Raw genomic sequence first — 14,282 nt, forward strand, 5'->3', positions numbered from 1 at the left:
ATCTATCCCTTTCCCCTCCTCTCTCTAAAATCAGTAAAAACATATATTTGAAATAACTCCAGTCCTGCTGGAACTGACCTTCTAGACACGGAGCAAAGACCTGTGCTCTAAGGTGCCGTTAGAGGGCGCTCTGGGGAGCTCACAGAGCACAGGGTGGGTGTGCTGGTGTCCCAGCTTCAATAGGGGGACAAGGAAGGGCCCGGGTGAGCCGAGACCTGGGGGCAGGGAAGGGGGCCTCCTCTGCACGCCCCCGGAGCCCCCATGCCCCAGGGCCTGGTTGGATTTCCCATCTCGCAAGGGCCCAAGCCCTCCTCTCTGCCTTCCTAGCCCCGCAGCCCCTCTGCCCACGGAGGAGCCTGCAGTGCAGCCGGCCGGCCACCGGGTGGCGGTGCTTCCCCAGCTTTGTCCCCAGCTCGGGGGCGCGGCGGCGGAAGGGCTGGAAGGTCAGGCAGGCCTGCTTCTCTCTGTCCCTGAAGTGACAGCATTTTTGGCTTCAAAGAGCGGACTTCCTGTTTCATGGCTCTGTGCTTCCCCACCGCTGCCTCCGGGTGAGGAAGGGGTGAGGGTGTGAGGAGGGAGGGGGCTGCTGAAATGGCCGCAGATGCTGGGCTTGGGACGCGATGAGGAACGTGGGGCTCTGAGCCGGGAAGTGAACCTCGGATTCCTCTCCCAGGATGCCCGCACCTGCTCCCGCAGGCCTGGGCTCGGAGGGAGCAGGGGTGGGATGGAAGGTTGGAGTGGGAGAGGAGTGGAATGAGCCCAGAAATGTGAGACTCACACCCAGCCCCGGAGAAGTGGAACCAGAAAGGGGCTCTGTCTCTGACTCAGTGTTTTCATCTGTAAAATGGGAATAAAGAACTGCATGGCACCTGTGTCTAGAGACCAAGTGTGGGGTGAGACCTTTATTCTGACCCCTCAATACCTATGTTGGGAGAACTTTGGGGAATCAGACACCTGATATCAGAGCCCACTTCCTAGGTGTCTGACTGAAACTGGACAGCCAATGGGTCCCGGCTGCCTGTCACTACTTGAGCCAGTTCAGCAGAGACAGGCTTGAGTTCCAGTCCCGCCGGCAGGCAGCGTGGGCGAGCAGCTGGTCAGCCACAGAAACCTGCTCGGCCCCACCACAAGCCGGCTGCTTACGTTGGCAGAAGTACACAGATACCTGGAAAGTAGGCAAGAGGAATAAGAATTGATATGCAAAGTGGGTGTAAGGTTACAGTTTGCAGGCACTGAAAACTGGGGTGTGCAGGGGGATGGCACCTCCGTTTTCCACAACAAGGTTGTCAGCCTTTCTGTGATCATCGGCAGCTCTCCGATGGGGAGGCTGGGCCGCCTTTCCTGGTGAGCTCCCAGGTCTCATGCAACTCCCAGCCAGGTTAGAATGTGCCTTCTTTAGTCAGAACAAAACCACCGCGGTTAACAGCATGATATCTCTTTCTTATCCTTACAGCTGGTCCCCATATTCCACTTCTGGCCTAACAATCGTAACCTCTCCGAGCCCCAGCTCTCTCCTGTGTAAATGGAGCCAATAATATGTCAAATGAGAGGATCCAGGTGGAGAGCACAGCACTGTCCTTAGCGGGCTGTAGATGCTCACTACATGTTAAAACCGGGATGCAGGGGGGAGGGGAAGGTAGCAAAGGCCAGAATGGAGGTTGGGAGGCTCGGGCTTAGTGAGGTGAAACGCTGGAGAACCCCTGGTAATCTCCTGGGTGAATGAGGGAGGCTGAGGGTCCGGATTGGCCTGGAAGCACTGATAAAATGACCACAGCAGCAACCGTGCTTGATTACATGTTATTTCATTTGTTTCTCATGGACATCCAGAAGTTGGGCCCTATTGCAAAACCCATTTTACAGCAGTGGAAACTGAGGCTCAGAGAGATTAGTAACTTGCCTGAAGTTATACAGGAGACCATGAACTTTCAATGTGAAAGCCACTGTGCAGAACTGTTTCCCAGCCCCACTCGTGTCCCTCCCCCTCCCTGTGTCCCCGGGACCCACTCGTGTCCCTCCCCCTCCCTGTATCCCCGGGACCCACTCGTGTCCCTCCCCCTCCCTGTATCCCCGGGACCCACTCGTGTCCCTCCCTCTCCCTGTGCCATCGGGACCCACTCATGTTCCCTCCCCCTCCCTGTATCCCCAGGACCCACTCATGTTCCCTCCCACTCCTGTATCCCCAGGACCCACTCATGTTCCCTCCCACTCCCTGTATCCCCAGGACCCACTCGTGTCCCTCCCCCTCCCTGTATCCACGGGACCCACTCGTGTCCCTCCCACTCCCTGTATCCCCGGGACCCACTCGTGTCCCTCCCACTCCCTGTATCCCCGGGACCCACTCGTGTCCCTCCCCCTCCCTGTATCCCCGGGACCCACTCATGTCCCTCCCACTCCCTGTATCCCCGGGACCCACTCGTGTCCCTCCCCCTCCCTGTATCCCCGGGACCCACTCGTGTCCCTCCCCCTCCCTGTATCCCCGGGACCCACTCGTGTCCCTCCCACTCCCTGTATCCCCGGGACCCACTCGTGTCCCTCCCCCTCCCTGTATCCCCGGGACCCACTCATGTCCCTCCCACTCCCTGTATCCCCAGGACCCACTCGTGTCCCTCCCACTCCCTGTATCCCCGGGACCCACTCGTGTCCCTCCCTCTCCCTGTATCCCCGGGACCCACTCGTGTCCCTCCCACTCCCTGTATCCCCGGGACCCACTCGTGTCCCTCCCTCTCCCTGTGCCATCGGGACCCACTCATGTTCCCTCCCACTCCTGTATCCCCAGGACCCACTCATGTTCCCTCCCACTCCCTGTATCCCCAGGACCCACTCATGTCCCTCCCCCTCCCTGTATCCCCAGGACCCACTCGTGTCCCTCCCCCTCCCTGTATCCCCAGGACTCACTCGTGTCCCTCCCCCTCCCTGTGTCCTCGGGACCCACTCGTGTCCCTCCCCCTCCCTGTGCCCTCAGGACCCACTCATATCCCTCCCACTCCCTGTGCCATCGGGACCCACTCATGTTCCCTCCCACTCCTGTATCCCCAGGACCCACTCGTGTCCCTCCCTCTCCCTGTGCCATCGGGACCCACTCATGTTCCCTCCCACTCCTGTATCCCCAGGACCCACTCGTGTCCCTCCCTCTCCCTGTGTCCCCGGGACCCACTCGTGTCCCTCCCCCTCCCTGTGCCATCGGGACCCACTCATGTTCCCTCCCACTCCTGTATCCCCAGGACCCACTGATGTCCCTCCCACTCCCTGTGCCATCGGGACCCACTCATGTTCCCTCCCACTCCTGTATCCCCAGGACCCACTCGTGTCCCTCCCTCTCCCTGTGTCCCCGGGACCCACTCGTGTCCCTCCCCCTCCCTGTGCCATCGGGACCCACTCATGTTCCCTCCCACTCCTGTATCCCCAGGACCCACTCATGTCCCTCCCACTCCCTGTGCCATCGGGACCCACTCATGTTCCCTCCCACTCCTGTATCCCCAGGACCCACTCGTGTCCCTCCCTCTCCCTGTGCCTTGGGGACCCACTCGTGTCCCTCCCCCTCCCTGTGCCCTCAGGACCCACTCGTGTCCCTCCCCCTCCCTGTGCCCTGGGGACCCACTCGTGTCTCTCCCCCTCCCTGTGCCCTTGGGACCCACTCGTGTCCCTCCCCTCCCTATATCCCCGGGACCCACTCATGTCCCTCCCACTCTGTGCCCTCAGGACCCACTCATGTCCCTCCCCCTCCTTGTGCCCTCAGGACCCACTCATGTCCCTCCCCCTCCTTGTGCCCTCAGGACCCACTCATGTCCCTCCCATACCCTGTGCCCTCGGGACCCACTCATGTCCCTCCCACTCTGTGCCCTCAGGACCCACTCGTGTCCCTCCCCCTCCCTGTGCCTTGGGGACCCACTCGTGTCCCTCCCCCTCCCTGTGCCCACAGGACCCACTCGTGTCCCTCCCCCTCCTTGCCCTCAGGACCCACTCGTGTCCCTCCCCCTCCCTGTGCCCTCGGGACCCACTCGTGTCCCTCCCCCTCCCTGTGCCCTCTGGACCCACTCGTGTCCCTCCCCCTCCCTGTGCCCTCAGGACCCACTCGTGTCCCTCCCCCTCCCTGTGCCCTGGGGACCCACTCGTGTCCCTCCCCCTCCCTGTGCCCTCAGGACCCACTCGTGTCCCTCCCCCTCCCTGTATCCCCAGGACCCACTCGTGTCCCTCCCCCTCCCTGTGCCCTCAGGACCCACTCGTGTCCCTCCCCCTCCTTGTGCCCTCAGGACCCACTCGTGTCCCTCCCCCTCCCTGTATCCCCAGGACCCACTCATGTCCCTCCCCTACCCTGTGCCCTCAGGACCCACTCGTGTCCCTCCCCCTCCCTGTGTCCCCGGGACCCACTCGTGTCCCTCCCCCTCCCTGTATCCCCAGGACCCACTCATGTCCCTCCCCTACCCTGTGCCCTCAGGACCCACTCGTGTCCCTCCCCCTCCCTGTGTCCCCGGGACCCACTCGTGTCCCTCCCCCTCCCTGTATCCCCAGGACCCACTCATGTCCCTCCCCTACCCTGTGCCCTCAGGACCCACTCGTGTCTCTCCCCCTCCCTGTGTCCCCGGGACCCACTCGTGTCCCTCCCCCTCCCTGTGTCCCCGGGACCCACTCGTGCTCCCCCGTGCCCTTTGCCCTCGGGACCCACTTGTGTCCTCTCCCAGGGCCCTCGGGAGGATGAAATCTATGGGGCTCACTGTGCGGTGCAGGTTCTGACCACCTTCCCTCACAGATGGTCTCTAATTCTTCCCAAGAAACGTAAGAATTGTAACCTGGCCCCCGGAGGAAAGGGAACCAACCTTTTTAGTTTTGTGTTTTAAACAACAACGAGAACAATTTTAAATAATTTTATTTATTTTACCTTTTTACTATAATAATTCCCACCATCACAGGCAGTCTGTGTATGTAGTGTACCCACTGCCCAGTTTTAACAGGTATCAACATTTGTCATCTTGTTTCATCTATTTCTCAACATAGATTTCTCAAATTTAAACTTAAAAAATCTTGTCAAACCCACCCCAATTCTCCCTTTACACAATTTCCCCCCGACTTTATTGAGATATAATATATATATATATATATATATATATATATATATATATATATATAAGCCTAAGTGACCGTTACGACCAGTCAACCGCTTGCTATGATGTGAATTGACCACCAGGGGGCAGATGCCCAACTCAGGAGCTGCCCCCTGGTGGTCAGTGTGCTCCCACAGCCAACCTCCCATGGACCCTCCCCCTGGCTGGCTAGCCCTGATTGGCTCCAATCAGCCCCGATCACCGGCCAGACCGAGGAACCCCACCGGTGCACAAATTCGTGCCCAGGCCTCTAGTTGACATATAACATTGTGTTCAGTGTAATGATTTAATGTGTGTGTATATATTGCAAGATGGTTACAATAAGATTAGTTAACACATCCATCAGCTTACATAGTTTTGAGTGTGTGTGTGTGTGTGTGTGTGTGTGTGTGAGTGCGATGTGTGGTGAGAACTTTAAAAGTCCCTCTCAGAGCTTTCACATGTGCAGCACAGCAGTGTCAGCTAGAGCTGAGGAAGGCTCCATTTTGTTTTGTTGATAAAATTAGCAAGAGTCGCTCCCTCTCTTTGTAGAAACTCGTCACTGGTGGCAGCCTGCTGGTGGTGCTTGGGGACCAGCAGGTCATCGGTGCTTGTGGCTGTTGCTTTCATGGTGCTTTGAAGTCTGGCTAAGCATCTGCTGTGTCCTCCCGACACCTGCTGCGGAGGGTGCCTGGGCACTGATGTGTTTTATTACTGCTGCCCCGCTACTGGCTTAACAAAATCTATGCGTGTAGTGTCCTTGATTCCCCTTCAGACATTTCATTGTGAAAAAGGATCTCTTCGGTCTGAATGGAGCTGGGCCCCTTCCCTGGGTGCTTGATTGAGAATATTCTCCAGCTACGTGGTTGCTACACCCCCCACACTTCAGTGGCGGGGAAAAATGAAGAAGCGACCCAGCTCACCAAATGATCTCTCTCTCTATAAAAGCCTAAGCAACCATCGCAACTGAACGGACGACCGAACAGGCTGCCTGGGGTGACCAGCCTGGCAGGGGGGTCAGTGAGCGGCGACCAAACAATGGAGCAGCAAGCTGCGTGGGGTGACAAGCCTGGCAGGGGGGTTTGTGAGGGCCGACCAAATGACAGAGCAGCATTCTGCATGGGGCGACCAGGCCAGCAGGGGGGTTAGTGAGGGGCGACCAAATGACCAAAAATCAGGCTGCGTGGGACAACCAGGCCTGTGGTGGGGGGGTGCAGTTGGGGGCGACCAGGCTGGCAGGGGGGCAGTTAGGGGTGACCAGGCAGGCAGGCAGGTGAGCAGTTAGTGGTCCTAGATTGTGAGAGGGATGCCCAACTGCCGGTTTAGGCCTGATCAACCAGCAGTTGGACATCCCCCGAGGGGTCCCAGATTGGAGAGTGTGCAGACTGGGCTGAGGGGATTCCCCCATCCCCCCGGTGCACAAATTTCATGCACCGGGCCTCTAGTATAATATAATAATACCACAGTCCCTAGGCCTGGCCTGCAATCAGGGCCATCTTCCCTGGCTGTACGCAGCTGGCCCTACCCCCCACCACCACCCACCCCCGGTTCCCTGTTTGCCATCAGGTGAACGGAGACTGCTGGATGGGGGAGGAACCGAGAGGTCTGCCATTCTGCCTGCTCACCAGCCCTGCCCCCTGCTACCACCCACCCCCGGTTCCCCATTTGCCATTGGGCGATCGGAGCCTGCCAGCTGGGGGAAGGGACAAAGAGGTTGGCTGTTCCTGCTCACTCGCTGGCCTCACCCCCGCCCCCGTTGCGGGTGGCCATCAGGCGATTGGAGCCTGCCGGCTGGGGAAAGGGACCAAGAGGTAGTCAGTGCACCTCATAGTGACTGGTCCAGCAGTCATTCTGGTTGTTCTGCCATTAGGGTCAATTTGCATATTACCCTTTTATTATATAGGATAGAGGCCTGGTGCATGGGTGGGGGCTGGCTGTCCTGCCCTGATGGGGGCCTTGTATTGGGGTGGGGGTCCCTGCTGGGGGGCAGGGCCACTGGGGCAAGGGGCCTTGGGCAGTTTGCCACTGGCCATGTCCCTGATTGGGATGGGGGTTTCTGCTGGTGAAATGGGCTGCAGGCCAGCCACAACCCCAATCGGGGTGGGCGCGTCTCCACTGGGGAGTGGCTGAGGCGAGGGGCCAGGGTCATTTGGTCTCTGGTCATTCTGGTCATTCAGCTGTTTCAGTCTCTGGGCTCTTATTATATAGGACTAGAGGCCTGGTGCACGAAATCCGTGCATGGGGTGAGGTCTACTCAGCCCAGCCTGCTTCCTCTCCAATCCGGGACCCCTCAGGGGATGTCCAATTGCTGGGTTAAGCCTGATCAGGCCTAAACTGGCAATTGGACATCCCTCTCACAATCCGGGACTGCTAGCTCCTAACTGCTCGCCTGCCTGACTGATCGCCCCTAACTGCCCTCCCCTACCAGCCTGGTTGCCCCTAACTGCCCCCCTGATGATCTGTTCACCTCCAACTGCCCCACCCTGCTGGCCTGGTTGCCCCACACAGCCTGCTGTTCAGTCATTTGGTCATCCCTCACTAACACCCCTGCTTGCCTTGTCGCCCCATGCAGCCTGCTGTTCGGTTGTTACTGTGACGGAGTCCCATACAATTTGCATATTCCTCTATTATTAATATCCTATCTAATAACAGAGAAACATGAAAATTGACTGTACCTCTGCTATGCCCACCAGCCAATCAGAGCAAGTATGTAAATTAACCCAACCAAGATGGCGGTGGCCATGGAGCTGGAGTGAGCAGGAGGCTTGGGTTGCCCCGGCAATGGAGGAAGCCTAGTTTCCCGCCCTGGCCTCTGCTCAAGGCTACAAAGTTTCAATTATAGAAGATAAATAAATCACAGATACCTGCTTCCAGCTGGCCCTGGTCTCAGCTCAAGGAGGCGCTGAAAAAAAAAATAGAAAAAAAGGAGGGGCTGGGAGCTTGGGTTGCCAGGGGCCGTGGCCAGCCTGCAACCAGAGGGACCCCCACCCTGATCTGGGACACCCTTCAGGGCAAACCAGCTGGCCTCCACCTGTGCACCAGGACTCCATCTATACTAATAAAAGGGTAATATACTAATTAGACTGGGAGACCTTCCAGGAGACCTTCCAGACATTCTTCTGGACAAAGCAATGGTGGTGGGGCCGAGGTAGAGGCAGTTAGAGGCCAAGAGGGGAGGGCAGTTGTGGGTGACCAGGCTGGTGGGGGGTGGGGCCATTGGGGGTAAGCAGACCAGCAGGGGGGCCAGTTGGGGGCAAGCAGGCCATCAGTGGGGGTCAGTGATCAGGACAGTGTGGGGGCAGTTTGGAGTGAGCAGGCCAGCAGGGGGGCAGTTGGGGGTAATCAGGCTGGTGGAGGGCATTTGGGGGTGAGCAGGCTGGCAGGTAGGTGAGCATTTAGGAGCCAGCAGTCCTGGATTGAGAGAGGGATGTCCGACTGCCAGTTTAGGCCTGATCCCTATAAACCAGCAGTAGGACATCCTTCAAGAGGTCCCAGATTGGAGAGGGTGCAGGCTGGGCTGAGGAACACCCCCACCCCGTGCATGAATTTTGTGCCCCAGGCCACTAGTAGATGATATAACAGCCACCAGGTGCTGAGCTCACACTCCAGGCTGGGACATTCAGATACAGCCTCTCCTAGTTCCCAGTAAAACTATGAAAAAGGTGGAAGTTATTAGCCCATTTGACAGGTGGGAAAACAGTCTTGGAGAAATGAATGACACACTGAAGGCCACTGCATGGGTAAGTTGCAGAACCAGACTCTGAACCTCAGAATCTCAAGCTTTAAGGCCATGACTTTGTGCCTGACATGTCACCTTTTGCTCGGGGTCTTCTTTGGCAGTGGTGGGATGGCCATGGGGAGATTTGCAGGAGAAATACTTATATTAGTGAAGATGGAGCCTTGGTGACCAGACCAAGTATTTGTTGACTGCCTGGTTAGAGGAGACTCATGAACACAGCCACCTCCCCCTTTTTCTGGGTTTGGCTCATGGGTATCAAGGGCAAGGTGCCCCTTTCTGGCAGTCGAGTGGTCACAGAACCCAGTGACCCGAGCACCATAAAATGCTGCTTAGGGCAGCCCTTGTGCAAGGCTGCAGGGCTCCCGGCTCCCAGGGGGCCAGCCAGGCTCAGGGCGGCAGCAGAGATGAAGAGCGATGGGTGCTTGGACGCCGTTGGCTGGGATTGGACACTTGGTGTTTCCCTGTCTGGCCTCTGACTGCATAACTCAATCTGTGGGCTGCAGGGAGGAAGGCGTGTCCGACGTGAGTGGATTTGGGTTTGTGTCCACAGGAGAGCTCAGAATGTGGTCAGACAGGCTTGATGTCTATCCCCTCTGCCTGTCTTTAAGAAAATTTAGAAATAATACATTTAACATACAGTTCATGATTTTAAACAATTCAGTGCATATTCATAGAGCTGGGAAACCATCATCAAATTTCAGAATATTGTTATCACCCTTCCTCCCATCCCCCAAGAAACCTTATCTCCACTGTAGTCACCCCCCTTCCCTTTGATCCCTGGCCCCTGGCCACCACCAGTCGCTCTCTGTCTGGAGGACTTGCCGATTCGGGTGTCTCACACCAATGGAATCACACAACCGGAGGCCCTTTTGTAAGGCCTTCTTCTGCCAGCATGTCCTTAAGGCGGTCTGTATGGAGCAGGTCTGCTAAGGTAGGGAGCTAGAAGTCAATAATGGCAGCAGACATTATTAAGCAATAGAGGCCCAGTGCACGAAATTCATGCACTCGGGGGTCCCTCAACCTGGCCTGCACCGTTTAGCAGTCCAGGAGCCTCAGTGGGACATCCTTAGAGCTTCTGTGGAGGTGGGAGAGGCTCCTGGCTGAGCGGCGCTCCCCCTGTGGGAGCACACTGACCACCAGGGGCAGCTCCTGCATTGAGTGTGTGCCCCCTGGTGGTCAGTGCGTGTCATAGTGACGGGTCGTTCTGCTGTGTGGCCTTTTCTTTCTTTTTTTTTTTTCCTTTATGGAACGCTTCACGAATTTGCGTGTCACCCTTGCACAGGGGCCATGCTAATCTTCTCTGTATCGTTCCAATTTTAGTATCTGTGCTGCCGAAGAGAGCACTGCTTGGCCTTTTCTTATGTAGGATGAGGAACGAGAGAGCACAGGCTCGCTTCACTGGGAGTCACATTTCACCCTCAGGTGCTTTCTGCCCCTGAGGCCCTATCCCCAGAGGAGGACACATGGGGAGGAACACAATAGCAGGAGAAAGTCCCCTGTGTGCATGCACAAGTGCATGTGAGTGGAGGACAGAGGGACCCTGAGGGGCGGGGCCTGTGGGAGAGGGATGGGTGGGTAAGGGACACAGAACCCAGGAGATGTAGGAAACAGATTGGTGAGGGGTCGGATCCAGCACCAGCTAGGAGGCTTGGCAAGTTCATTGGTTAGCTTGGAGGGCGCATAGAATCCCAGCTGAACAAAGTGTGCTCTTCTCCACGACACCCTGTGTGTCCTCTCTCCCCAAGCAGGCGTGTGTGTGTGTGTATGTGTGTGTTTGCATGCGCATGTGTGTGTATGCATGCACACATGCATGATTGAGTGTGTATGTGTGCATGCATACGAGTGTTAGTATGTGTGTGCACGTGTGTGTGTATGTGTATGTGTATGGGCGTGCAGCTGCGTGGACTCTTGGTGCCACCCAGGCCTGCGGGCACAGGCAAGGCGTGAGAGCAGAGACACAGACTGAGCCAATGGCCACAGCGTCTGGCCTGAGGAGCACAAGGCTGGGCCAATGGTGATGAGACATTGGGAGCCCCGGGCGCTCCTTTGAGTTTACATCTGGTGCCCCGCCCCCTCACCCGCAGGCCCAGAATGCCTTCGTGCGACTCGATGAAGGACCCCCTCTCCAGAGCAGGAGCTCACTGCTCTTTGTGGGATGCTCCACATTCCTGTGCTGATGGGTCCTTGGCCCCCACTTTCTGACGGTTGGGACTAGCACTGCTGTGAACACTGGTGTCCATGTTTCTGTGTAGACAAATGTCTCCATGTCTGCTGGGCTTACACCAGGAGGGGAGTGGCCGTGTTTAACTTTCTGAGGAGCTATCAGACTTGGTCATGGCATCTGGTCTGCCCCTGGTTGGGGATGGGACCTCACTCTCTGAGCTTTGGTCTCCTCCTCTATCGAATGGGAAGCTCCTTGGTTGTGGTGCTGGTGGAATAAAATAAAGGAGGAGAAGTCCTTCAGCAATGTCCCTGCCAAGGCCAAGCACTAATAAATACCAGCTCTCATTATTATTTACCTACCTGCTTACTTATTTATGAAAGGAACGCAGCCCCAAATATCCACAACCTCACCCGGAAGAGGAACGATACAAATAGGCTTAGGAAATCAATGGGACAGGAATAGTGGTGGTTCCTGGAGTTAAGTGGGGGTGGACTCAAGGTGAAGGCTGTGAGCATGTCTGCACTCTGCACTCCTCCCTCAGGGGCCTCCTCCCCGGCCACAGGCTCTGAGCCAGACAGGCTGTGTGGGGCTTTCTCTCCTGAGGCTCTTCCCACCCGGGCCCTCATTTGCAGTTTGCCCCTGAGGCAGGCAGTCAAAGACTGGGCAGGTCTTTCCTCCAAGACTGGTGGCAGGGGGAGGAAGAGTCAAGGAAGAGGCTGTGGGAAATGCAGGCTGCTGTCTTCTGCCTTCGCAATGGTCACAGTAGGCCCTGCTACAGGTTGTAAGCCCTACTGTGTACCAGGTGGTTGTCCAACACTGGCTGTTGATTATGTCACAACTGTGTGTGTCATTTTGGTCAAGGATGTAATCCTATATAATAAAAGGCTAATATGCAAATCAACCAAATGGTGGAACAACTAGTTGCTATGTCTTGCATTGACCACCAGGAGGCAGATGCTCAATGCAGGAGCAGCTCCCTGGTGGTCAGTGCGCTCCCACAGGGGGAGCGCCATTTATCCAGATGCTGGGCTCAGGGCTGGCGAGTGCGACAGTGGTGGCGGGAGCCTCTCCTGCCTCCACAGCAGTGCTAAGGACCTCTGGGGGGGGGGGGTGTGTCTGACTGCTGGCTTACATCCCTCGAGGGTCCCAGACTGCGAGAGGGCACAGGACAGGCTGAGGGACCCCCCTGCCCAGTGCACAGATGTTGTGCACCAGGCCTCTAGTAAATAAATAACAATGTGTCCTAATATGTGTTAGGTGCTCTACTAACTTTCTTACATGCACTATCTCCTTTAATCTACATCATGAACCTATGGGTTGTTTCCATTTATTTCCTACTAGAGGCTTGGTGCACGAATTTGTGCACAAGTGGGGGCCCTCGGGATAGCCTGCGGAGATGGGGCCCCAGCTTGTGCTCCCAGCCTCGCAGCCCCAGCTCTCACCCCCAGCCTCACAGCCCCACCTGGCACCCCACCTTGGCCTGGCACTGCCCCCTCATCTGCTCCACCATTCCGCCTGCGGGACAATCAATCAGGGCCTGGCCCTCTGCTCGGCTCCCTCAGTGCCTGGGAGCCGGGTGGCATCCCTTCCCCCCCCCTCCCCCCCGCCACCACCACTGGTCGCCGTCTGTGGGAAATCAGCGGGGCGATTGGACCCCTGCTCACAACTGCCTTGACCTGGCGCCGCCTGCTCACCTGCTCCTCCATCCCGCCATGGTCCCACTCTCATCAGGGCTGGCAGCACCTCCACTGCCGGTGCTGCATCGCCGATGCCTGCTGTGTTCCACGCTACCCCCTGGTGATCAGCACATGTCATAGCAAGTGGTCGAACAATGGCCAGAGGGGGAAATTTGTATATTATGCTTTTATTATATAGGATATTATATAGAACTTCAGGCCCGGTGCATGAAATTCATGCACGGGGGTGTGTGTCCCTCAGCTCAGCCTGCACCCTCCCCAATCTGGGATCCCTCGAGGGATGTTCAACCACCCGTTTAGGCCGGATCCTGGTAGGATTGGGCCTAAACGGGCAGTCAGACATCCCTCTCACAATCCAGGACTGCTGGCTCCCAACTGCTCACCTGCCTGCCTTCCTGATTACCCCTAACCACTTCTGCCTGCCAGCCTGATCACCCCTAATCACTCCCCTGCCAGCCTGATTGATGCCTAACTGCTCCCCTGCCAGCCTGTTTGCCCCTAACTGCCCTCCCCTGCAGGCCTGGTCACCTCTAACTGCCCTCCCCTACAAGCCTGGTCATCCCTAACTGCCCTCCCCTGCAGTTAGGGATGACCTGCAGGCCTGGTCACCCCTAACTGCTCTCCCCTGCAGGCCTGGGTCCCCCCCAATTGCCCTTCCCTGCAGGCCCGGTTGCCCCCAACTTCCCTCCTCTGACGGCCTGGTCACCCCTAACTGCCCTCCCCTGCAGGACCCCCCCCCCCCAACTGCTCTCTGCTGCAGGCCTGGGTTCCCTCCAACTTCCCTTCCCTGCAGGCCCGGTTGCCCCCAACTTCCCTCCTCTGCCAGCCTGGTCCTCCCCTGCAGGCCTGATCGCCCACAACTGCCCTCCCTTGCAGACCTGGTCCCTCCCAATTGCCCTCCCCTGCTGGCCATCTTGTGGTGACCATCTTGTGTCCACATGGGGGCAGTCATCTTTGACCACATGGGGTCAGCCATCTTTTGTGTTGGAGTGATGGTCAATTTGCATATTATTCTTTTATTAGATAGGATTAGATAGGATAGAGGCCTGGTGCACGGGTGGGGGCCAGCTGGTTTGCCCTGAAGGGTGTCCTGGATCAGGGTGGGGGTTCCCTTGGGGCATGGGGTGAACTGGGCGAGGGGCCTGTGGTGGTTTGCAGGCCAGCCACACCCCCAGGTGACTCAAGTGGAGGCCCTGGTATCTGGGATTTATTTATCTTCTATAATTGAAACTTTGTAGCCTTGAGTGGAGACCAAGGCAGGCCAGGGTTGCGGAAGCTTGGCTTCCTCCATTGCTGGGGGCAACCCTAGCCTCCTGCTCTCTCCAGCTGCCGCCATTTTTGTTGGGGTTTATTTATCTTCTATAATTGAAACTTTGTAGCCTTGAGTGGAGGCCTGGGCCCACCAGGGCGGGGGGTGGGGGCAGGAAGCTTGGCTTCCTTCATCGCCGGGGAAACCCAAGCCTCTTGCTCTCTCTGTGGCTGCAGCCATCTTGGTTGGGTTAATTTGCATACTCGCTCCTGATTGGCTGGTGGGCATGGCTTGTGGGTGTAGTGGAGGTATAGTCAATTTGCATATTACTCTTTTATTATATAGGATTTGGCAT

At 57.2% G+C, this 14,282-nt stretch overlaps 1 non-coding gene across 1 annotated transcript; it reads right to left on the minus strand.

Moving 5' to 3' along the window:
* Positions 1-10,054: 10,054 nt before the first annotated feature.
* On the minus strand, positions 10,055-10,161 carry LOC114229141 (U6 spliceosomal RNA). The gene has a single exon (XR_003615230.1). It is a non-coding gene; the product is annotated as a U6 spliceosomal RNA (small nuclear RNA).
* Positions 10,162-14,282: the final 4,121 nt, after the last annotated feature.

The sequence above is a fragment of the Eptesicus fuscus genome, chromosome 4 (genome assembly GCF_027574615.1).
Source record: "Eptesicus fuscus isolate TK198812 chromosome 4, DD_ASM_mEF_20220401, whole genome shotgun sequence".
NCBI lineage: Eukaryota > Metazoa > Chordata > Mammalia > Chiroptera > Vespertilionidae > Eptesicus > Eptesicus fuscus.